The sequence below is a fragment of the Elephantulus edwardii genome, unplaced genomic scaffold (genome assembly GCF_000299155.1).
Source record: "Elephantulus edwardii isolate Elephantulus edwardi_28Jun2011 unplaced genomic scaffold, EleEdw1.0 scaffold00273, whole genome shotgun sequence".
NCBI lineage: Eukaryota > Metazoa > Chordata > Mammalia > Macroscelidea > Macroscelididae > Elephantulus > Elephantulus edwardii.
Genome location: NW_006400023.1, coordinates 2,205,663 through 2,229,314, shown reverse-complemented (window position 1 = coordinate 2,229,314; position 23,652 = coordinate 2,205,663). Strand labels below are relative to the sequence as shown.

Below are 23,652 nucleotides of genomic sequence, written 5' to 3'. Positions count from 1 at the left end.
AGATTTTTTGGCACAGCTTAGTGAGCACATCCAGGACTGCATCTGTCTGTTGAAATATGTCAGTTGGTATGCCATCAATTTCCTGGGGTGTTGTTCTTTGCCAACTCTTTCAGAGCAGCTTGGCCTTCCTCCTTCATCACCATTGCCTCTTGATCAAATGCTGTTTCATGAAATTCTTCTGTGTCAGCCAAGATATAATCCCAATTATACAAAGAAAAACTGAGGCTCAGAAAGGCTCAAGGTCAAGGTAGGTGACAGCATGTTTCTCACCTCAAACAATCTGAGTCCAGACTTCCATTTTCCATGCTTTTATTTTATTTTGTTGGGATAGTATCTAGGAGGCAGAAGAACCTAGAAGGCTGTGATGCTTGGTTCCTTGGAGAACTTGGGAAAGAGTAACCTCTTCTTTGGAACAAAGAGAGGAGTGAAGACAAGGATGTCTCCTGCACAGTGAGATCTCGGGGTGGAGGCTGGATGTGCTGTAGAGAAAAGCCTAAAAAGATGCATGTCCAGGTGCAACCTGTAGTTACCTCGAGAAAGGCAGAGGAGAGGGGAGGATTTTCCATTTTTACCTTACATACATGTGTATTTGTTTTAAAGCAAGCATCTATTGTTTTTGTCATAAAAGTTGTGGATAAAAGCATTATAACATCTGAAGGATGTTGTAAAAATGTACAATGCATTCACAGCTTTGAACAGGAATGAAGTATCTGAAAATGGAGCCCTCTTGAAAAATGCACTAGAAGATATTTCCTATTTAGATTTTCTCTCTTTTAGATTGTCCCTCTCTCTTCCTTCTAGTCATTCAAAGCATGTGCATGGCAGGTCCACTGTGGAATCTGTTGAGTTCCTCAAAAAGCCAGATTCTACCCTCCAGTGAACTAACCTTTCTTCATCTTGTTAATGAGGAAGAGGATGGAGAGAAATGATGAAATCACCTCTTATTTGGTCTCCTTTTAAATGATTCTGTAAGATGTGTGGGTAATACTGGTAAAAGTCTAAGATGAAAATAATTTTGAGACTTATAGACTGGGTACTTACTTGTAAGTACTAGGAACTAACTTATCAATAAACAAAGGAATTTTTTTTAACCGTTGAGTGAATATTCTTGATTTTTTAAATAATTGTTTTCTGATTACATAGTAACATATGTTCAGTATAGGCTATTTATAAAATAAAAAGCACAAAAAGAAAAAATAATTAATAGAGGAAAGTTAAGAGGCGTGGATAGGACAGATCAAATGCAGTACAGCTGAGGGTCACAGTGGAAGCCTTCCCTGGCCGGTCTCTTTCATTCTGCAACCTTTTACCCATCTACCCACCTCTCCTCCAGGTTATGTTAGTGCATGGGCATTAATTTTTTTTTTAATTGTGATTTTAATGGAAGTTTACAAAAAGTATGGGTTTTCATTCATTCACTGATATACATTTTCCTCACTTCACCTCCCCCCAACTCACTTTGTAATGCATTCCATGTTACAGATTGTTAATTATCACACATATAATGGGCAATCACTCATTCCTTTTAGACAGTCCTTCCCTTCTCCTATTCCAGTGTAGTGTTCATTATCTATCCATTCTTTTCCTGCTCTCCCCTCCCTTGTGTCCATCCTATTTTTATAACAGTGGGTTTTTTCCAGTATTTGTCTTTTTGTGACTGAGATAATTCACTCAGCATAATATCTTCTAGACTTACCCGTATTGTATACTGTTCTATGAGTTCATTGCTTTTCAGTGCTGTGTAAAATATTACACATCCATTGTGTGGATGTTCCATAGTTTCTCTATCCATTTGTTTATTGATGGGCACTTGGGCTACTTCCATCTCTTCACTATTGTGAATAATGCTGCAATAAACATGGGTGTGGATGCATCTGTTTGCTTTATAGCTCTGGTTTCTTTAAGGTATATTCCCACTAGGGGTATAGATGGGTCAAATGGTACTTTTTTTATTATTAATTTTAATAGACATTTACAGAGGTTTTGGATTTCCATTCATTCATTGCCGCACTTTTCTCCCTGCCCACCCCTCCCCACCAGCTCGCTCCCCCCTCCGAAGAGAAAAAGAAAAAAAAATATTCCTTCATTAGTATACAATTCCCACATCTCTTCCCCACCACCACCCTGAGTACACTTCTCTATGCAACCTTAATTCTGGATTCCTGTGCTAACCATAATAATCATATATCACCTCTAATCTGTTCTTTCCCTCATCTGTTTCAATACAATATACATAATTTATCCAGTTTTTTCTGTCATACCCCAACCCTGATGTCAGACCCATTCCACAACAGTGGCACCAAACAGTATTTGTCCCTTTGTGACTGAGATATATCACTCAGCATAATGTCCTCCAGGGTCACCCACTTTGAATAATATTGCATGAGTTCCTTGTTTTTCAATGTGCTGTAGTACTCCATTATGTGAATATACCACAGCTTCTCTATCCATTCGTTTGTTGATGGGCCCTTAGGTTGCTTCCAACTCTTTGCTATTGTAAACAAAGCTGCGATAAACATGGGTGTGCATATATCTGCTTGGATGGCAGACATGGTCTCTCTGGGGTATATTCCTAGTAATGGGATTGCTGGGTCAAATGGTATCGCTATTTGCAATTTTTTGAGAAAGCAACACACCGCCTTCCACAATGGTTGCACCATCTTACACTCCCATCAGCAGTGACTAAGAGTTCCAGTTTCTCCACATCTTCGTCAGCATTTGTTGCTTGCTGTTCTGTTATATTTTGCTATTCTTACTGGGGTGAGATGATATCTCATAGTTGTTTTGTCAAATGGTATTTCTATTTCCAACTTTCTGAGAAAGCAGGAGACCATTCATAATGATTGTACCATGGCCATTCATTCTTGTATTCCACAGACGTTTCTGGAGTATCTGATCTGAGCCAAACATGATGGGTTATGTGGTGAACAAGGCATCCTTTCTGCCTTCATAGAGCTGATGTTCTGGGGGAGATAGTTAATAATAAAGGAGACTTATAAACAGATAAAATAATTTCAGATACATTCTAAGGAGAAAGTGAGGTAATGTAAAGGTGCGTGAGATTGCAGTATAAGATAGTATTATCTAATATACACAGATTTATATGCAAAGAAAGAGCATAAACATATATGCTATTGCTAGATGTTAGCTCCATCCTCACAACTGTTGCTATGTTTTAACTCATTGTTGTGGCTACTACATCGATCCACCTTGTTGGGGTCTTCCTCTATTCTTTCCAGCACAGCATCTGTCTCCCTGGACTAACCTTCCTGTTAGCATGTCCAAAGCATGCCAGATAAACTCTCACTGTCCTTGCTTCCAAGAATTCTGGCTGTACAGGACAGATTTGTTCCTCTGACAGTCCATGGTAGAGTCAATATTCTTTACCAATATCATAATTTAAAAGTACCATTACTTCTCTGGTTTTCTTTATTCACTGTCCACATTTTGGGCACATATGAGAAGACTGAATGTATGATTTGGGTCATATACAGTGACAGCTTTGCCTCTTAATACATTAAAGAGGTCATAGGCAGTCGATTTGTCTATTACCTTTTTTGATTTCTTGACTACTGCTTTCATGCCTGTTGATTTTGTATCCAAGTAAATTAAGGCAACCTCAATTTGTTAAATTTACTTGGTCCAGTTTTGGTTAGTTGTGGGTCTGTTTGTATGTGTGTATTTTACTGCTGAGATGTTATCTATACTGAAAGCTGTATGTTCTTTGATCTTCATTGGTAAGTGCATCAAGTCCTCTTTAATGTCAACAAGCAAAGCTGTATCATCAGCATACTGCAGATTGATAATGAGTGTCTCTCAGTACTGATAGTGAATAATTCCACATATCCAGCCTTTACATTATTTGCTCACTATACAGACTGAATAAACTTGGTGAAAGGTTACAACCCTGACATACACCTGTTCTGACTTTAAATCATGACGTAGTCCCTTATTCTGCTCAAATAATTGCTTCTTGGTCTTTTTATAGGTTTTGTATAAGCCAAGTAAGTTTTCTGGAATACTCATTCTTTGAAATTTTGTATAAAGGGTTTTATAAAAGCTTCAAAAAGATCATACTTTGTTATTATCTACAAAGCTGAATGCCTTTGTATAGCCAACAAATGCTTTTTTTTTATATTTGCTGCGTTCAAGCAATATCCATCTGACATAAAAATTATATCCATTGTACTAAGTTCTCATTTGAATCTGGCTTGAATTTTTAACAGTTCCCTATTAATGTACTGCTGTGTTAGTTTTTAATGACCTTCAAGAAAATGTTACTTGTGCATGATATTAATGATATCATTTGATAATTTCTGCATTCTGTTTGATTTTATAATTCTACATTTGTTTGATAACTTCTGTATTCTCCTTTCCTTGGAATGGGCACAAATATCTCTATCTCTATCTCTATCTCTATCTCTATCTCTATCTCTATCTCTATCTCTATCTCTATCATCTCTATCTCTATCTCTATCCTTGGAGGCAAAGATTCTGAAGCTCCATCTAACATACTTTGGACATGTTGTGAGGAGGGACCCGTCCCTGGAGAGGGATATCATGCTTGGGAGGGTGGAGGGACAGCGCAGGAGAGGAAGGCCCTCTATGAGGTGGATTGATTCAGTGACTGGGGTAATTGGGATGGGTGTGTCAGAGACAGTGCGATTGGCACAGGACAGAGCGGAGTTTAGGGCTGTTGTACATAGGGTCGCTATGAGTTGCAAGCGACTCGATGGCACATAACAACAACAACAACAACATATCTATATCTATATCATCTATATCTGTATCCATATCTATATCTATATCATCTATATATCTATATAATCTCTCTCTATATCTCTATCTATCTATCTATCTATCTATCTATCTATCTATCTATATCTATCTATCTACCTATATATATATAGATATATATATCTTCTTCTTGGTTGGCTAGGAGTTATCTTCCAAATTTCTAGGCAGAGAAGAGTGAGAGCCTCCAGTTTTATATCTGTTTGTTGAAATATTTCAGTTGGTATTCTGTCAATTCTTCGAGTTCAATTTTCTTCTAATTCCATCAATGCAGTTTGAAAATCTTCCTTATAGATCATCAGGTATATTTTTATTTGTCTTTTGAAAAATATGTTGGCTTACAAAGTCTGTATACATTGTGTTCCACACTATTCTTCATTCACATTGTGTTTCATACACGCATTCTTATGCATTGTTTTAAAAAATCACCATCTTCTGAATTGGTTTAGCATCAACTATCTCTTTTTTGCTATGGTGACTGCATATTCTTTCCATCTTTCTTTTCAATGTAAAAAAAAATATTTTAGAGAGCTCTGGTCGCCTAGTGGCAAGAAACTGCACTGCAATCCCAGAGGTACACGGTTGGAATCCACCAGATGCTCTGCTGGAGGAGGGACAATCTCTTCCTGTACCAGGCAGATCTGATTTGACAGTACACACACACACAAATAATAAAATGAAATTTAAAAAATATTTTATCCAATTATTAAACAATGTTTGTTATTGTTTTTCCTTAAAAATATATTTTATATTGGTTTGCTTACAAAAGTCTTATACATTGTATTTCATACTATCGTTCATTCATATTGTGTTTCATGCAATCATTCTCATTCATTATGGGGTCTTTTTTTGTTTTTTATTGATATTTTAACAAACGTTTACAGAAAACTTGGATTTCCATTCATTCATTGTGGCACAATTTCCTCCCTACCTGCCCCTCAAGGTCACTTTTCTCTTTAAAAAGATTATTTCACTGTCGCACAATTTCCTCCCTCCTCTCACCCCAGGCCACTTTGCTATGCACCTCTTATTCCGGACTGTTGTCATGTATATAACATCTCGGAAACGATTCGACGGCACATAACAACAAACAACAAGAACAACATATTTCTTTTAAACAGTTCTTTCCCTCATCTGTTTCAATGTTGTGTTCATTATTTATCCCCTCTTTTCTTAGTTGTCCCTTAACCCCCATGTCAGTCCTGTTTTATAACAGTAGCATTATGCAATTATTTGTCCTTTTGTGATTGATATATTTCACTCAGTTTAATATCCTCGAGGGTCACCCATTTTGTATAATATTTTGTGAACTCCTTGTTTTTCAGTGCTGTGTGAATATATCACAGCTTTTCTACCCATTCATTTTTTGATGGGCACTTGGGTTGCTTCCATCTCTTTGGAAAAAAAATTTTTTAAGGGGTTTTCTTTTATTTTCTTTTTTTTAAAATTTTATTTTATTTCATTGGTTTTTTTTGTGTGTACCGTCAAATCAGATCTGACTGATACAGGAGGAGATTGTTCCTCCTTCTCCAGCAGAGCATCTGGTGGATTCAAACCATGTACGTCTGAGACTGCAGTGCAGCTTCTTGCCACTAGGCCACCAGAGCTCGCCTCTTTTGAAAAAATTTTAATAGAAATTTTAATGAAAGTTTATAAAGAACTTGGATTTCCCTTCATTAATTGTTGCACATTTTACTTCCTATCCTCTCCCCCCATTCACTTTTCTCTTTGAAAAAAATAAACCTTTCTTTGTTATACAGTCCCCCTTTCCCTCCCCCCTCCTACCACTTTACTATGCATCTCTTATTCTGGACTCTTGTTATGCCAATAATACCTAATCATATATTCCTTTTATACAGTTCTCTGACTCATCTGTATAAAATTAATCACTACTGAACTTCCCACCATTACCTTGTCTTTCCGGATCCTTGCCAATGCTTCCTGTATCACTCCATAGTTTGCTCGTAGAGTCCTTCAAAATTGCTACTCAATACTTTTTCTTCAGTTCTTTCAGTTTGAGGAATATGTTATTCCCTTTTCATTTCCTGATGCCAGGTCTTTGCATATTTCACTATAGTGTTTTGCCGGTCTTCTCTAGTTGCCGTGTGAAACTTTCTGTTTAGTTCTTTAACATCATCATTTCTTCCCTTCATTTCAGCTAATTGACGCTCTAGAGCAAATTTTAGAGTCTATTCTGACACCAATTTTAATCTTTTCTGGGTTTGTTTTAGAATCCTTTTCTTTCTTATATATGACATCTTTTATACCATCCTACAATTCATCTGGTCTTCAGTCATTAGTGTCCAATGCATTAAGTCTATTCTTGATATGGTTTCTAAATTCAGGTGAGATATACTCAAGGTCCATTTTTGGCTTGCATGGACTTGTTTTCAATTTCTTTAGCTTCAAGTTGAGCTTGCATATGAGTAATTAATTGTTCCACACTCATCCACATGCTAGCTGGTGATATTGAGCTTCTCCACTGTTTCCCCCACATATTTAGAGGATTTGAATCTTATATATCTGTGAAAGGAATAGATGCAATGTGAGATTTATTAGGGAGATAGATTGGGGAGTAGGAGAGGCAAAGAATATCACTAATACAAGTCCAGATTCAGTCCAACAGTTCAAAGTCAGATTAACAGCAAGACACAATTCCTCAATTAGTGAAAGTTCAGGTTTCAGTTCAGCAGCACAAAGACAAAGAGTCTCTGGTTTCCTCAAGCATCCAGCAAACTTTGTCTCAGAACAATTATACGTCAGCTTTTTCTTCAATCATCCAGCAAGCAAAATCTTTAACTGTAGCATAAATGCAGGCCTCCTCTGGTTACACCTTGCCGTAGTCGTAGTCTACACAGCAGTGCCACGGTCCAACACTATCAGCAGGACATCTCACAGTGTAGAAGGCACTCTTTTATATTGATTCCACAGCTGTTGATGATTTGCAAGACCATGAATCCTCAGTTAAGGTAGCTGGAGACTATACCCCTTCAACAGGGACTAATATAATGGCTAAAAGCCAATTTTTAGGGTTTCTGACACCACATTATCCCACTCGATGTGATCCACTTGTAGAGTTGCCATTTACTTATGCTGCCATTTCTATTTGAGCTGTTGTATTGGAGAATAGTGCTGAATAGTCCACCGGCTGTCAAAAGAATAAACAGATATGGTTTGGAGAGGTGAAACCAGAGTGCTCCTTGGGGGCAAAGATGGCAAACCTTTGTTTCATATACTTTAGGCATGTTGCTAGGAGAGGCTACTCCTTGGAAAGGGACATACTTTCATGCTCAGAAGGATAGAAGGTCAGCAAAAGAGAGGAAATGTTTTTTGGTTTTGGGTTAATTTTTAAAACAATGAATGTGACATTCCCTCTTCCATTTGTCATTCTCAGCACAGTAAATCTAATGATTGTTTCACTTTAATTAATTAACCCAACACCATTCTACTTGAGCTTATGAATTAATAGGATGTTTATCATTATGTGTTCTGTTACATTTGTGATGACTTCCAACTTTGCTAGACTTACACTTTGTACATTCCACATTTGATTACTAATGGATGTTTGCAGCTCTTTATTCTCATTTTGAGTTGTATTTACACAAGCAAATGGAGATTCCCCAAGACTTTACTTCATCCACATCATTAAGATTGGCTCTGCTTTGAGGAGACAGCTCTTCCACAGTTCTATTTTGAGTCTCTTCCAACCTGAATGGTTCCTCTTCCACCACTGTACAAAAGGATGCTTTATGGTTATCCACAGAATTTTCATTGGTCACTTCCTCCCACCCCAAAGTAAATTGCCAAATCCTTTCTAGTCTAGAAACTCCATTGAAATGTGTCTACCATACGTGACTGTCTTAGGCTGGGTTCTTGAAAGAAGCAAAACCAATAAAACATATATAAGTATATGTATTTCTCCCACCCCACCCCAATTCACACGATTGCAGGGGCACGTGAACCCAAGATCAGCAGGTCAGATGACAAGAAAGCCTCTGGCTCAAGTACAAACATAAGTCAGATAGAGACAAGCCATATGTAGGACACAGACTTATATCCAAAGAACTGGAGGTTAGATTGTAAAGAGCAAGATGAAGAGTTCTGATTGAGTCCAAAACAAGAGAGCTTTACCACACATCCATGCATAACTGATGCAAGCCATACTTTCAGTGAAATTTCCTTTCAATGGATTGTCTCCTTATAGAAAACTACATTATGTAAAGTTCCATCAAGAAATTATTATGTCAGATCTTATCAAGGAAATAGGATTACATTATTTAAATTCCGGTGGCCTAGTGCAAGAAATTGCACTGCTATCTCGAAGGTGCGTTCTGCGGGAGAAGGTTGGGTAATCTTCTCCCACGTGATTAATTGCGTCTGAAAACCTGCAGGAGGGTCAGCTATGAGTTGCTTCCGACTTGATGGTACACAACAACACTACCACCACATATAAGATTTAATCAAGGGTATAATCAGAGCACAAATACAAAGCTAGGAAACTACAGACAGCCAAATGGATATATAATCATAACCATCATCACAGTAACCCTGCTGGCACTTGAAATATTGGTAGCTTAGCTTCTGGCATCACAGCAACATTCAAGCCAACACAGGAGGCCAGAATGACAAAGGAGTGGTGAGAGAAAATACACACAAAATGCAAAACAAATGTGTAAAATATGCTGGTAGCACATAAATGATCTAGCCTATGGAGACCCAAGGCAGGACTGGCTAGACAGGTTGAGGTTTATACCAGGTAAGCAGGGTTCCCAAGCACCATCCAGCTTATGTTCTCCTTGATTAACAGACTAACTGCACACCCTCAAAAGACAGAAGCAGCATTTGCTGAGAACCTGTTACTGTATGTGGCTGGTTCCAGACCTGCCCTGCATGGTAGCAGCTGACTCAATTACTGTCCACAGCAAATATGAACAAGTGGTGCGGGTTTTGTCACCTTTGTTGTTGCTATTTTTATGTGCCATTGAGTTGCTTGCAACACACAGTGACCCTTTGTACAAGAGCTCTAAACCCTGCTCGATTCTGTGCCAACCTTATTGCCTCTGACACACCTACCTCCATTACCCAGTCATGGAGCCAATCCATCCCATCCAGGGTCTTCCTCTCTTGTGCTGTCTCTCCACCCTCCCAGGCATGATGTCCCTCTCCAAGGACTGGTCGCTCCTTGCAACGTGTCCAAAGTATGCCAGATGAAGCTTCAGAACACTTGCCTCCAAGGAACAGCTTGGTTTCACTCTCTCTAAGATGAACCTGTTTGTTCTCTTAGCAGTCCATGGTATATTCAACACTCTTCTCCAGCGCCCACAGCTTAAAGGCATCAATTCTCTTTCTATCGTCCCTAGTCATTGTCCAGCTCTCTGGTGCATACCAAGTAATTGCAAAGATTATGGCCTGGATCTGATGCACCCTAGTCTCCAGAGTGATATCACTGGTTTTCAGTACTGTGGAGAGGTCCCTGACAGCTGACTTTCCCAATGTAATTCATCTCTTGATTTCCTGGCTGCTGGTATCAAGGGTGTTTACCGTGGAGCCAAGCAAACTAAAACTGTTAACTATCTCAATCTCTTCCCTATTCATAATGATGCTGCCAATTGGCCCAGTGGTGAGAATCTTTGTTTTCTTGATGTTGTGCTTCAATCCATATTGAAAGCTTCAGTCCTTGACCTTCTGCAGCAAGTGTTTCAGGTCTTCTTCAGTTTCAGCAAGCAGAGTTGTGTCATCTTACATCAAAAAAATAGAGTTTTGCCAATTCACCCAACTTCCCATGCTTCATTTTATATCTCACTGCCTCTGACCTAAAGAGGCAGAACACAGGCCTGCTCCTGAGGCAACAAGGAAGCTCAATGAAACAAATAAAATAATAAAGGTTTACATTAACATGAAAGAAGTACCAGTAAATGCAGCACATTCTAACTCTGCAGCAATTAGCCACAAAGAGCTGTTACACTAGAGAGATGGAGGAAGTTGTGAGATAACACAACATGAGAAAGTGACATGAGTGACAACAGAGGCGGTAGGAGCCAGAGACTGATTTGAGGCAGGGCTCTGGGCTCCCGGTCATATGTCAAGAAAGCAGAATATTTGCTGGTTGCGTGGGTTATGTTGGACTTTAACCAGGAGCCAGGTCTGAAGACCTACAGGGTTAGTGCCTTTGGGCTTGGGTTTACTGGCAGAATGGACATGCCACCAGGCACATACTGGCAGAGTTTTATAACTCTCTCCTGAGCAAGGCAGAGTCCAAGACCTTGAAGCTGAGAGCCCGAGAGACACCTGCCTTTTAGCAAAGCGGACTTCATTGAAGAACCATATCCTGAGTGTTCCTGAATCTGAATTGCAACCGCTTACTTCCCTAACCCCCCATAATCATAAAGGAAAAAGAAAGAAGATGCCGGCTGCCTTGAAAAGTGAATTTGAAAAGCTCTTGAAGGGCTTCCTCCCCACCTCTAAATCACTCAGCTCTACACTTTCTTTGGATTGCCCTTAATACTTGAAATTTTACTCTGAACAGTTTATTCCTTTTCTTTAAGGGATGACCTCTTTCTCATCTTGGGGCCCGCAGCAGGACCAGATTACCCAATAAGCAAATTATACACAGGTCTAATTGTGCTTTACCACCGAACTGCAGTGCACAATTTTGCCTGTCCCCCAACAGGTCAAAGATGTGGTGAAACTATTGTGAAATTGCTCATCAGAGCTTATTAAGTAAACATAATTAAGATTCTGGGTACCTTGCCTAAAGCAAGCCAGAGCGTACTTTGCTCACTGGTTAATCCCCTCCTTGGAGGCAGGGATTATCCGGGAATAGTATCGCTTTACACTCCTAATAATCAGCAAGATATAGTTTTATCGGAAGCTTGCCTCCCAGTGGAGTAATGAGAAGAGCAAGGCAGGTTACATCTGTGGAAAGAATCACTGGAGAAGCTCAGTATCAGCAATGAAAACTAGGCCAGGTGCTGATTGTGGAACAGATCACCAACTACTCATATGCAAGTTTAAGCTAAGGAAAGGGAAATCAAGCCCACGGGAACCAAAATATGACTAAAGTAAGGGGGGAAAACCCCAGACTTAGAGCTGCTGCCGCAGAGTAGAACTTCTCCATTGAGTTTCCAAGGGTGACTTAGTTACTGAAGCAAGTTGTCAAGCCTTTCCCCCATAGAACTACCACGGCATTCAAACCACTGACCTTTCAGGGCACAGTTGAGTGCTTTCAACAGTGTGCCACCAGGTCCCTGAAAGAAGGTGCTTAAAAAGCAATTGTTGTCATAAAAAATGTTCTGTTTGCTTCAAATAGATAAAGGTGTTCTACCAAAAAAGATGACAACAGTAATGTTTGATTTGGGACACCTGAATAAAAGCTATAAAAGACTCCTAAAGTGGCACTTAAAATAAAGACATCTTCTATTCTCTCCTTTGGGGGGGGGAAGGAATTGTTGTCTTATTTTTTTAAAAACTGTTGCCTTCCTGGTTTAATAATTTTATTGTGATGCATCTACACACAAAATGTATGTCATCTCAACAGTCTATGTGCACAACTCAATGAGACTGATCTCATGTTTTGAGTTTGTATACTTTGTATACTAAGCTTTCCCCAGTCATCCCCCTACTATCAGCACTATTGCCTTCTTAACAATTTTGTCCCAGAACTTAGAAGAAAAGAAGAGAAAATGAGAGAGGGAGATCTTTCTTTCTCAATGGAAAATTTCCACAAAGGTAGACTAATACAAGGAACCCTAGGTCCACACTCACCTTCCATAAAAACTAGCACACGACCAGTCTTGTTTTAACTTCACCCCCATCCTCCTCCTGTCCTGACTCTTTAAGACAACTCCCAGACATTATTATTTCTTACATTACTATTTCAGTATGCAACCATTCCAGATAAGAGCACTTAAAAACCATAACCACAATACCATTATCCCACCTAAACAATTTTTTGTCCTATATATGTTTACCAAAATTATATATTTAAAAAGACTCACAATTATATCTTTTAAAAGACTAGAATTTATCACTTGAACACTTGGTAAGCAATGGATCTTTCAGATATTCTGCAAACCCTTACTCTGTCCGGAACAGACACATTATAAACCCATGTCATTTTCTTTTCTTTCAGGTTAGTTTTTCTTCAGCCGATAAGGTCTCAGATCTGTCCGTGGGCTTGAGCGGATGGCAGGACCTTCATGACAAATTGAGGTGGGATATTCTAACCCTCTGGGCTTCACTCATATGGGTGCTGACCACTTTGCTGTAAATGGTACAACTCACACACTGATGCAATTTCACGAACAGCTTGGGAAGTACAGACACATGGAAGACATTTCCCTGACGACTGCGGTCTCGACTGTGTTTCAAACTTCTTCGTGGTTTTGTCTCTGGACACACAGTGTGCATAGACTGACCAATGAATAGGCCCTGGCCCTTGGTGGTCCTTCCCTATCGTCCTTCGTCATCTGGGAAGCGAGGACTCCTGTGTGAGAAAGCACACCTAAACAAATTAATCAGAGCTCTTTCCCATCATCAAGTATGCATTTGTTACCCAAATTTGTCTTGCATATTTTTATTTTATTGTTATGTTTTTGAGTTTTTCAGTCAGGACCTAAAAAGAGTCCATTTCAATTAGTTACAAAATCTCTTTCAATCTATAGCTGAGAGAGAGGGAGGGACCTTGAGTTTTAGTGGATTAAGCCTTTAGAAGAACAGAGAGACGTATCTTTTTACCCATCTGAAGAACAAGGAGAAAAGGTCAAGTGGGTTTGAAAGCCAACCATGCAGCCTTGAAGAAGTCACAGCGCTATAGGTGACAGGGGCACAGGTAAGGGCGGCCCTTCCCTGTCCCGCTCCCTTCTGTGCCAGGCCTGGCTCCAGAAGAGCTGAGACAAGAGCCATAAAGTCGCTTTCATGCAATCTTCCCCATCTTTACAGAGGCCCACTGGCTCCTACCCGTTCAGTTAAGAGCCCTGAGAAGAAAGAATTGCATCAGTCTTGGTTAATGGCCCAAATTAAGCCATCAAAACCTCTAATAAAACTTCCATTTTGGACATGTTACAATACAGTGAAGAGAATATCTAAAGGAATATAAACGCTCTCGGATTTGGGCTGGGAAGGACCTTCAGACCCTGGAGTCATTTCCCTGAGTCACAGTTTCTCTGCCGAGATTTAGGGCGGGCAGGAACAAATCCTTATTTCCTGGGAAGCCTAGGGCCTCTGCTTTCTCACCTTGGGATCCAGATGCTGCCTGGGATGAACAGCGGTATTGAAGAAGGACAGGAGTCCTGAGAATGAGGGAGACCTGTTCTCGGTTCCACACGGAGGTGGGGTGGGAAGGAGACTCACTGTGGCTTCTGGACTCTTTCTTCAACCACATCGAACCTGCTACATCCACTGAGTCTTCCCAGGGTCACAATCAGGTGCGGAAAAGCGACAAGTGTTCCATGGACATGAACACTGCAGGTTGGAGGCCCCAGGTTTCTTTTCTCAGCTTATCAAAGGTTGCTCAGAAACCAAAATTTAAAAAGGTTCACACTGCAAAATAGTGATTCCTGCTAATAGACAGGAAGGGAGCCTGGATGGCCTAGTGGATAGAGAGCTATGCTGCCAACCCAAAGGCAAGTGGTTTGAATCTACCAGCAGCTCTATGGGCAAAAACGGGGCAATCTCCTCCTCTGTGATTTCCAGCAGCTGAAAACCTGCTGGAGGATCAGCTATGAGTCAGTTCTGAGTCGATGGCAATGAGATGATGATGACTAACATATACAGACCTCCAACAAATCAACTGGAAAAAGGGCACAACAGAAAAACAGCCCAAACATATGCTATTGTGCCACTGAGTCGCAACTGACTATAGCTGACCCTCTAGCAGATTTTCAGAGGCAGTAAATTGCAGGAGGAAACTGCCCATCTTTCTCCCCCAGAGCAGCTGGTGGATTTGAGTCATGTGCCTTTGGGACTGCAGAGCAGCGTCTTACCACGAGGCCACCAGATCTCAATTCAAGGACATGAAAACAAAAAATAAATAGTGTACCAACATTAGAAAAAGCAACTGATCTCATTGGAAATTTGTGGTATGCTTGTAAACCAAGACAGAGACATAATTTTCAAGCTAAAAAAAAGAAAAGAAAGATAATTCTCAGGTTGAAGGGTACCGGGGGATGGTCACTTTTGTATTCTATTGGTGGGAATGTAGAATTGGTGGGACATTTAAAATGGAAACCTACTTCTTCCATCTACCCAAAGAAAATAGATAAATGTACAAGCAAATGCATGGAAAGCTTTTCATTGCAACATTGTTTGTAATAGGGAAAAGTTGGCATCTGGAAGTGGGAAGAGGGTTGTCATAATGTGGGGGTTGTAATTAAAGTCCTAAAACAAAATATGTAGGAATGGTTGGAAGGAAACCAATTTGCTCTGAAAACTTTAATTCAGATGACAATAAAAAGTTACACACAGGCACGCAGGAGCCCTGCCAATATAGTGGGCAACGTGCAGGACTTCTGACCAAAATGCTGGCACTTTGTATCCTCTGCAGGAGGAAGTCAGCAGGCTCTCTTCTAAAGATTGACAGCCTCAGAACCCTATGGAGCATGACTATTCAGGGGAGGGGGAGGGGCTGAGGGATTAGCTACATACAAATATAAGTTAGGAACAATTGATAAGGGAATTGATATATATCTTTGAATAGTCATTATATTGAGAAAAAAGCAACCATATTAAAAATCAACAATTCTGTGGAATCTCTGGGTGGTGCAAATGGTTAATGAACTTGGCTTTTGTGTAAAAGCTGGAGGCTTAAATCCACACTGACGTGCCTTTAAAGAAAAAATCAACGGCAGAAAACGTGTCCTGAGAGCCACTAATAAACTCTTTTGTTTCACTTAAAAAAAAATCAACGGCAGAAAACTGTTGAAAAACTGCACAGTACTTCCCCCTTAAAATACATATATTTTTTTTAAAAAGCAGAAATCAGACATTACTATTTCTAGGCTCAACGATTTACTCCAAAGACAAATCAGAAATTTGGGTCTAGCTTAATGTGAAAGTTAAGCATTAAGTAAACTCATACCAAATTATTCCTCACTGTATGTGGTCAACATACTTCTCACTAAACCTTGCCATCATTAAACTTTGTTCCACGGCTCTGGCTTACACAATTAATGTCTAAAATGCAAAACTTCCATGAGGGAGAGAACTGTTTAAAAGGGATATATGACTGGGTATTATTGTCATGACAGCAATCCAGAATGAAGGCTGCACAGTTGAGTAGACTTGTGGGGAAGGATGGCATAACAATGAAAGAGTTTTACTTTTCAAGGAGAAGAGTGAATTGGGGGGGGGGGAGGGAGAAAAGTGCAACAATGAATGACTAGAAACCCTAAGTCTCTGTAAACTTTCACTACAATTAATTAAAAAAAATGAAAACTTCCAAACTGAGATGAATGATTATTGGGCTTGGGTTGGGGTTTGTAGCCAGTTTGATCACTAATCATTTGATCTCAGTTCTTGCTGAGCCCAATGGCTCCTGCTCTGTCACTCCCTTCTACAACTTCCACATCTTCCTCTTGTTTCTCACAGGTCCCTCAAACTCCTCAACATCATCAAACTTAAGCTCCAGGTGAGTTCATTTTTTGTCATAATAATTAAATAAGCACCAACGGTCAGAAGCAGTGAATTATATTTCCAGTCCACAGTGTAACCTTTAGGGTTTAAATGGATAAGTCATTTATTCAGCAAATACTTCTTGTGCTCCAGTTTCGAGTTAAAAGACATGGTCTCCTTTCAAGTCGGCTCTGCTCAGTCCCTTCCCAGAACCTCAGGCCCCATGGCCGAGTCCTGCACAGTACTTCTGAGACATGCAGGGGGTACCCATGGGTTGAACTGACTAGATGGCAACAGGTTACTGGTATCAACTTATAAACTCATTGCTGTCAAGTTGGAACTGACTCAGCTGACTCACCAGTCAACCGACTGAGATAGTAAATCACGTGGGAGGAGAAGGCCCATCTTTATTCCTGGTGGATCTGAACCGCCAAAGAGATGCCACTGATAGGTTAGCAGGACAACTGTTGAAGGACCATGCGTCAGAGCTCCTTGGCTACCAGTACACGTCATCTATTTTAACATAAAAGAATATTCAATAAATATGACTGAGGGGACAGTAAGTTGAAGAACAGTTTGTTGTTGCTGTTGTTCTTATGTGCCGTCACGTCTCTTGTGACTCATAGGGACCCTATGTACAACAGCTCTGAACCCTGTTCTATCCTGAGCCAATCTCACTGTCTCTGATACACCTACCCCCATTGCCCGAGTCACTGAATCAGTCCATCTCACCAAGAGTCTTCCTCTCCTGAGCTGTCCCTCCACACTCCCAAGCATAATGTCCCTCTCCAAGGACTGGTTCCTCCTTACAAGATGCCCAAAATATGTCAGATGAAGCTTCAGAACCCTTGCCTCCAAGGAGCAGCCTGGTTTTACCCTCTCCAGGATGAAACTGTTTATTCCAATAGTCCATGGCATAGTCAACACTCTTCTCCAACACCACAGCTCAGAGGCATCAATTCTCCACCAATCATCCTTTGTCATTGTCCAGCTTTCCGATGCGTAGCAATAATTAAAGAACAGTATGACCACATGTGGAAACTACAGAACAGTGTCATTGATTTCACATGCAAGCAAGATTCTACTGAAGATTATAAAAAAACGATTAGAACAGCACATCAGCAGAGAACTTCCAGAAGTCCAGGCTGGGTTTAGAAGGGGTCATGGTACTAGGGATATTGTTGCTGATGTTAGATGGATCTTGGCTGAAAGCAGAGAATACCAGAAGAATGTCTATCTTTGTTTCATTGATTATGCAAAGCCATTTGACAGTGTGGATCATAACAAACTGTGGCTGACTCTGAGAAGAATGGGAATCCCAGAACATTTAATTGTGCTAATGCGAAACCTATACTTGGACCAAGAGGCAGTCGTCAGAACAGAGCAGGGTAACACTGCATGGTTCAAAATTGGGAAGGGTGTATGCCAGGGATGCATCCTGTCTCCATACCTTTTCAACATGTATGCAGAGCAGATTATCCGAGAGGCTGGGCTCTATGAGGAGAATTGTGGCATCAGGATTGGTGGAAGATCTATTAACAATCTGTGTTATGCAGATGACACAACCCTGCTTGCTGAAACTGAGGAGGACCTCATGCACTTGCTGCAAAGGGTCAAGGACTGCAGCCTTCAGTATGGACTGAGGCTCAATGTCAAGAAGACAAAGATTCTCACCACTGGACCAATTGGCAGCATCAGGATGGATGGTAAAGAGATTGAGATTGTTCACAGCTTCAGTTTGCTCGGCTCCACAGTCAACACTCTTGGCACCAGCAGTCAGGAAATCAAAAAGCGTATCGCGATGGGAAAGTCTGCTGTTAGGGACCTCTCTAAAGTACTCAGGAGCAACGGTGTCTCTCTGGAGACTAAGGTGCGCCTGATACAGGCCATGGTATTTGCAATCGCTTGTTATGCATCAGAGAGTTGGACAATGACTAGGGAGGACAGAAGGAGAGTGGATGCTTTTGAGCTGTGGTGCTGGAGAAGAGTATTGAATGTACCATGGACTGCCAGGAAAACAGATTCATCTTGGAGAGGATTAAACCAAGCTACTCCTTGGAGGCAAGGATTCTGGGGCTTCGTCTGACATACTTTGGACATGTTGCCAGGAAGGACGGGTCCTTGGAGAGGGACATCATGCTTGGGAGGGTGGAGAGACAGTGCAGGAGGGGAAGACCCTCTATGAGATGGATTGATTCAGTGACTGGGGTAATCGGGATGGGTGTGTCAGAGGCAGTGCGGTTGGCGCAGGATAGAGCAGGGTTTAGAGCTGTTGTGCATAGGGTCGCTATGAGTCGCAAACAACTCGAAGGCACATAACAACAACAACAACAATGACCACATTTTAATTAAAAACTCTCTTTGTTTCAGTTTCTCTTTATATCTGTCTGTCTGGAGAGATCTCACTTATGGCCATTGAATCAGAATGAATTCAGAGCTGAGCTGGCACTGCAGTGGGTTTTAGAGTTTGGGCTCGCAGCACAACTCCCTAAAGATGACACCAGCAACGTGTGTGTGTGTGTGTGTGTGTGTGTGTGTGTGTGTGTGTGAGAGAGAGAGATAATTTATTTCCTTTTTATTTTCTTTGAGGTTAATTCTTCTCCAGACTTGAAGGATTAAAATCCTTCCATAAAGAAAACATATCTACTTAAGCTTCCACGTTCACAGAAAAGGATCTGCAGAGAAACATACCAAACCAAGAGGCAAACTTCTTCAACTTGCTCCAGTGTTTCCTAAGTAGAAATAGCCGACTCTCAGCTCATCCTAAACACAGAGCCATCTATGAAGGCCACTGAAAACAAAGAGCTCTTGCCAGGATTACCTACAGCTGGCGAACCAGAACACTACTATTCTCAAGAGATTAACAGTAAGCATTCTAGAGCCACCTACGCCTGTTTGAATTCCGGTTCCACCACTCACCAGCTGTATGAATTTGGACAAGCTGGTTAACCCTTTTTCACCTCAAGTTTCTCAACTCTGAAACAGGGATAATAAAAATATCCTTAGAGGCTGTTTCGGTGATTAAATGATTTAATATGCAGACAGGTCTTAAGAGAAGCACCAGAACCCAGCATTAGTTAAGTGTTACCTGTTTCTATTTTTATTATCTCAGCAGTAAAGCCCTTCAGAGAGGTGGCTAAGGAGCCTCATGGTGTAGCAGGCAAGTTCTCGGCTGATAACCAAAATCTCTGCCATTGAAACCCAATGGGGCTGCTCAACTCTGCCCTCCGGGTTGCTGTGAGTCAGAATCAGCCCAACAATGATATGTATGAGAGGAGGCTCAGGGAGTTAGTGGAGGAGGATGTAAGTGGAACAACATGCCAGTGTCCATACTTCCCCAGATGAGACATGGTCTGTGGAGTGACGCTGGCTTGTGTGTGGTGCTTGGGTTTTGACTGGATGGACTCAGCAGAATGGGAGGCTGGAGAATGGGGTTCCAGAAAGTGTGTGACTGGACTCACAAAAAGGGCCCAATGAGATATTTATTGGAAAAGACCTTTGTGGAGGCCATGTATGATGGTCACGTGGCCAAGGTGAACCTGCTGTGTGGGTGTCATCCTGCCTCCTCTACCATTATGCTGTGAGCAAAGAGGTGGCAGTGGCAGTACCAAGGCTGCACGTGGGCTTCACATAAGTGGATCCTTTCTTACCAAGTCAGGAGCTCTGGCAGCCTTGTCCATACAGAGCTGTGCTGCTAACTTGAAGGCCACATCTCTCTGGCTGTTTGAATTCACCTGTGGCTCCTGTGTAATTAACACTCTTGGAAATATGCTGGAAGACCAGCTGTGAGTCAGTTCCGACATGACAGCAATAGGGACCAGGGGCCACAGGCCACTGTTGAAGGGCCACAGAAGCTACCAAATCACCTGGTTGTTGTTGTTGTTGTTGTTGTGCATGATCAAGTCAGCTGTGACTTGTAGTGACCCTGGGAACAGAGGCCTAAACCTTGCCTGACCCTGTGCCAGCCTCATGATCTTCTTCATACGCCCGTCCACTGTTGAAGTTACTGTGTCCATCTATCTTGTTGAGAGTCTTCCTCTCTTTCTCTCACCTTCCACCTTCCCCAGCATGATGCCTTTTCCAAGGACTGAGCCCTCTTGATAACATGCCTCAAATTATGTGAGATGAAGTTTCACCCTCTTTGTTTCTAAGGAGCACTCCCATTGCACCTTCTCCAAAAGGAATTTGCTTGTTCTTTTGGAAGCCCATGGGATATGCTGCACTCTTCTCCAATGCTGAAATTCAAACACATCAATCCTTCTTTGGCCTTCTTCATTCATTGCACAACTTTCAGATGCGTAGGAAGTAACTGAAAACATCCTAGTATCAGGTACACCTTCGTCTTTAAACTGACATTCTTAGTCTTTAGCACGTTGGAGAGGTCCTTGACAGCTGATTTCCCCAATGCAAAACACATCCTTTGATTTCTTGACTGCAGCTACTGGAGATGGTGATTGTAGATTAAATTAAATCTTTGACAACTTTAATCTTTTCTCCATTTATCATGATGTTGCATATTGGTCCAGTGGTGAGGATTTTTGTTTTCTTGATGATGTTGAGATGTAACCAATATTGAAGGCTGTAGTCTTTGATCTTCTTCAATAAGTACTTCAAGCATGGAAGGGTGGAAGGAAATTAGTTCTCTCTCGAAGGCAATTAGGTATTTTTAGGTTTGAATTTTCTTTCCCTACCACCACCACCACCAACATCTAAGGACATTCTAGACATCCTCATATACTAACATGGTTCAAACCCTCATTGAACTATAGAGTCCACAATATTAGCTATTACACAAAGGCCCTTATGGATCTTATCATCTTACCCTATGCCTCAGAGACAGATGGACTTATAGAAGATGTCGTTGCTGTTGCTGTGTAACATTAAGTGAGAACTAACCCATATCTGACCACCCAGTAGATTTTCAGAGGCAGTAAATTGTATGGGAGGAAATCGCCCATCTTCTGCAGAGCTGCTGGTAGAGTCAAACTTCACTTCTTTGTCTTGGCAGCACAATTCCTTACCACTAAGCCACTAGAGATCCCTTTTAGAAGATAGTTACAGTACTAATTGCACAGAAAGACCTTTTAATTGGAGTGCTGACCACAGAGCACAGTTTATGCTCTGAATCAGCAAGCATTCTCAATCAGAGCACTTGATGGGCTCAGGAAACAAGGGATAGAGGTGGGAGTGGTACCTCCCAGCATTACACCTATGAACCCATTCACAAAATTCTAACTTTCAGCTCAACGACTCGACTCGGGTTCTGCTGTTTTAGAGGTTTGAGATATTTGCTTCCACAAAGAGAGAGAGCACAAAAGTTCCACTGAACAGGAATTCAAGACAGCTACTTGGCCATTTTGGGCTCTTATTGTCTTTTTAGCATAATAGGAAGAAAATGGAGCTAAGATGTTAGGTGTAAATGAGATACCATCTCACTCCAGTAGCAGTGGCAAAGTTTAACAGGACAGCAAGTAATCAGTGTTGGAGAGGATGTGGCAAGGTAAGAACTTTATACATTATTGGTGGGATTGTAAAATGGTACAACCACTATGGAAGGCAGTTTGGCACTTCCTTAAAAAGCTGAACATAGAAATTCCATATGACCCAGTTATTCCACTGTTTGGAATATACTGTGAGAAAATGAGAACTGAGGTACAAACGGAGACTTGCACACCAATATTCGTAGCAGTGTTATTACTCACCATCGCAAGGAAATGGAAATAGCTCAGATGTCCAACCACAATCGAATGGACTAAGAAATTATGGTACATTAACACAATGGAATACTACACAGCACACAGGAGCAATGATTTTGTAAATTATGACCTAACTTGGGAGGGACTGGAGAGCATTATGCTGAGTGAACAAACTCAGTCCCATAAGGACAAATACTATATAAAACTATTCTTGTAGAATGAGTATAATGATCCAAGGGGAGGAGGGTAGAAGCAGAGGGGTGAGTATGGGTGGGGGGCGAGTTAATGAAATCACACACACACACACACACACACACACACACACACACACACACACCAGGGTAAAGAATAGGTAACAGCAGATCCAGCAAGGCCCCAAGGACACTATGTATTACCATGTTCAATAGTCAAGGTTAATAGAAGACTAAACAAGATACAAGATAACTGAGAGATCAAAACCTCCAGAAATGGAGGGTTTTGTCACTCCACAATGGAAAGAACATCAGCTATCTTAAACCCTGGCTTAGTAACAAACATAGTGGCTAAGAGGTTAAATTCTGGGGCCAGATCCACAATGGAAAGAACATCAGCTATCTTAAACCCTGGATTAGTAACAAACATAGTGGCTAAGAGGCTAAATTCTGGGGCCAGATGAGTTGAGTTCACATCTGAGTTCTACTACATGCTGGCCATGTGCTCATGTCTCTTTCCTTCAGTTTCCACATCTGTAAAACTGGGATAATAATAGTTCATGTTGAAAAAGGTTATTGGGAGAACTAAGTAAGTAGTACTTGTAAATCATTAGAACAAGGTCTGGCAAGTAGTAATCTCTCTACAAACACTATTATTATGGAGGCCAATAAAGAAGAGTTAAGGGGAAAGACATAAATAGGAGCTATGACTTCAGAATCAGTTGCAAAAATGACAACAATGCACACAAAACCTTGTACATGAATGTTAAAACCTGTTTCATTCACAGTTGTTGTTGTTGTACCATGAGTTGGAATTGACTCCTAGCTGATCCTCCGGTGGGTTTTCAGAGGCAGTTAATTGCCTGGGAGGAGATTGTCCATCCTTCTCCACTAGTGGCCTCAAACTGTGTGCCTTCAGGGTTGTAGTGCAGCTTCTTACCACTAGGCCACCAGAGCTTCCTCATTCACAGTAGTCAACTGGAAAGAAACAACCCAAGATGCAAACAGCTAATCACACCATGGTAATCTACTGAGTTTATGCCAATGCATAGTAACCTTCCAGCAATCTGATGAGACAGAATACAGACAGTCTCTTTATGGAAGCAGACTGCTGCTTTTTTCTTCCACAGAGAAGCTAGCAGGTTCAAACTAATGTCCTTCTGGTTAGCAGATAAATTCTTGACTCACTGCATCATTAAGACTGTCTTGTCAGAACAGTGGGCATATTTGTGTGGCTGTATTTCTGGGTTATCTGTCCCCTCTATTCTGCTGAGGAGAAATGTGGGGTCAAGATTGGTGGACGATTTATCACCAATTTGCGTTATGCAGATGACACAACCCTACTTGCTGAAACTGAAGAG

At 41.0% G+C, this 23,652-nt stretch overlaps 1 pseudogene; it reads right to left on the bottom strand.

Annotated features, from left to right (window-relative positions):
• Nucleotides 1-13,555: 13,555 nt before the first annotated feature.
• LOC102846360 overlaps nt 13,556-23,652 on the bottom strand; it is a 14,803-nt pseudogene continuing 4,706 nt past the window's right edge.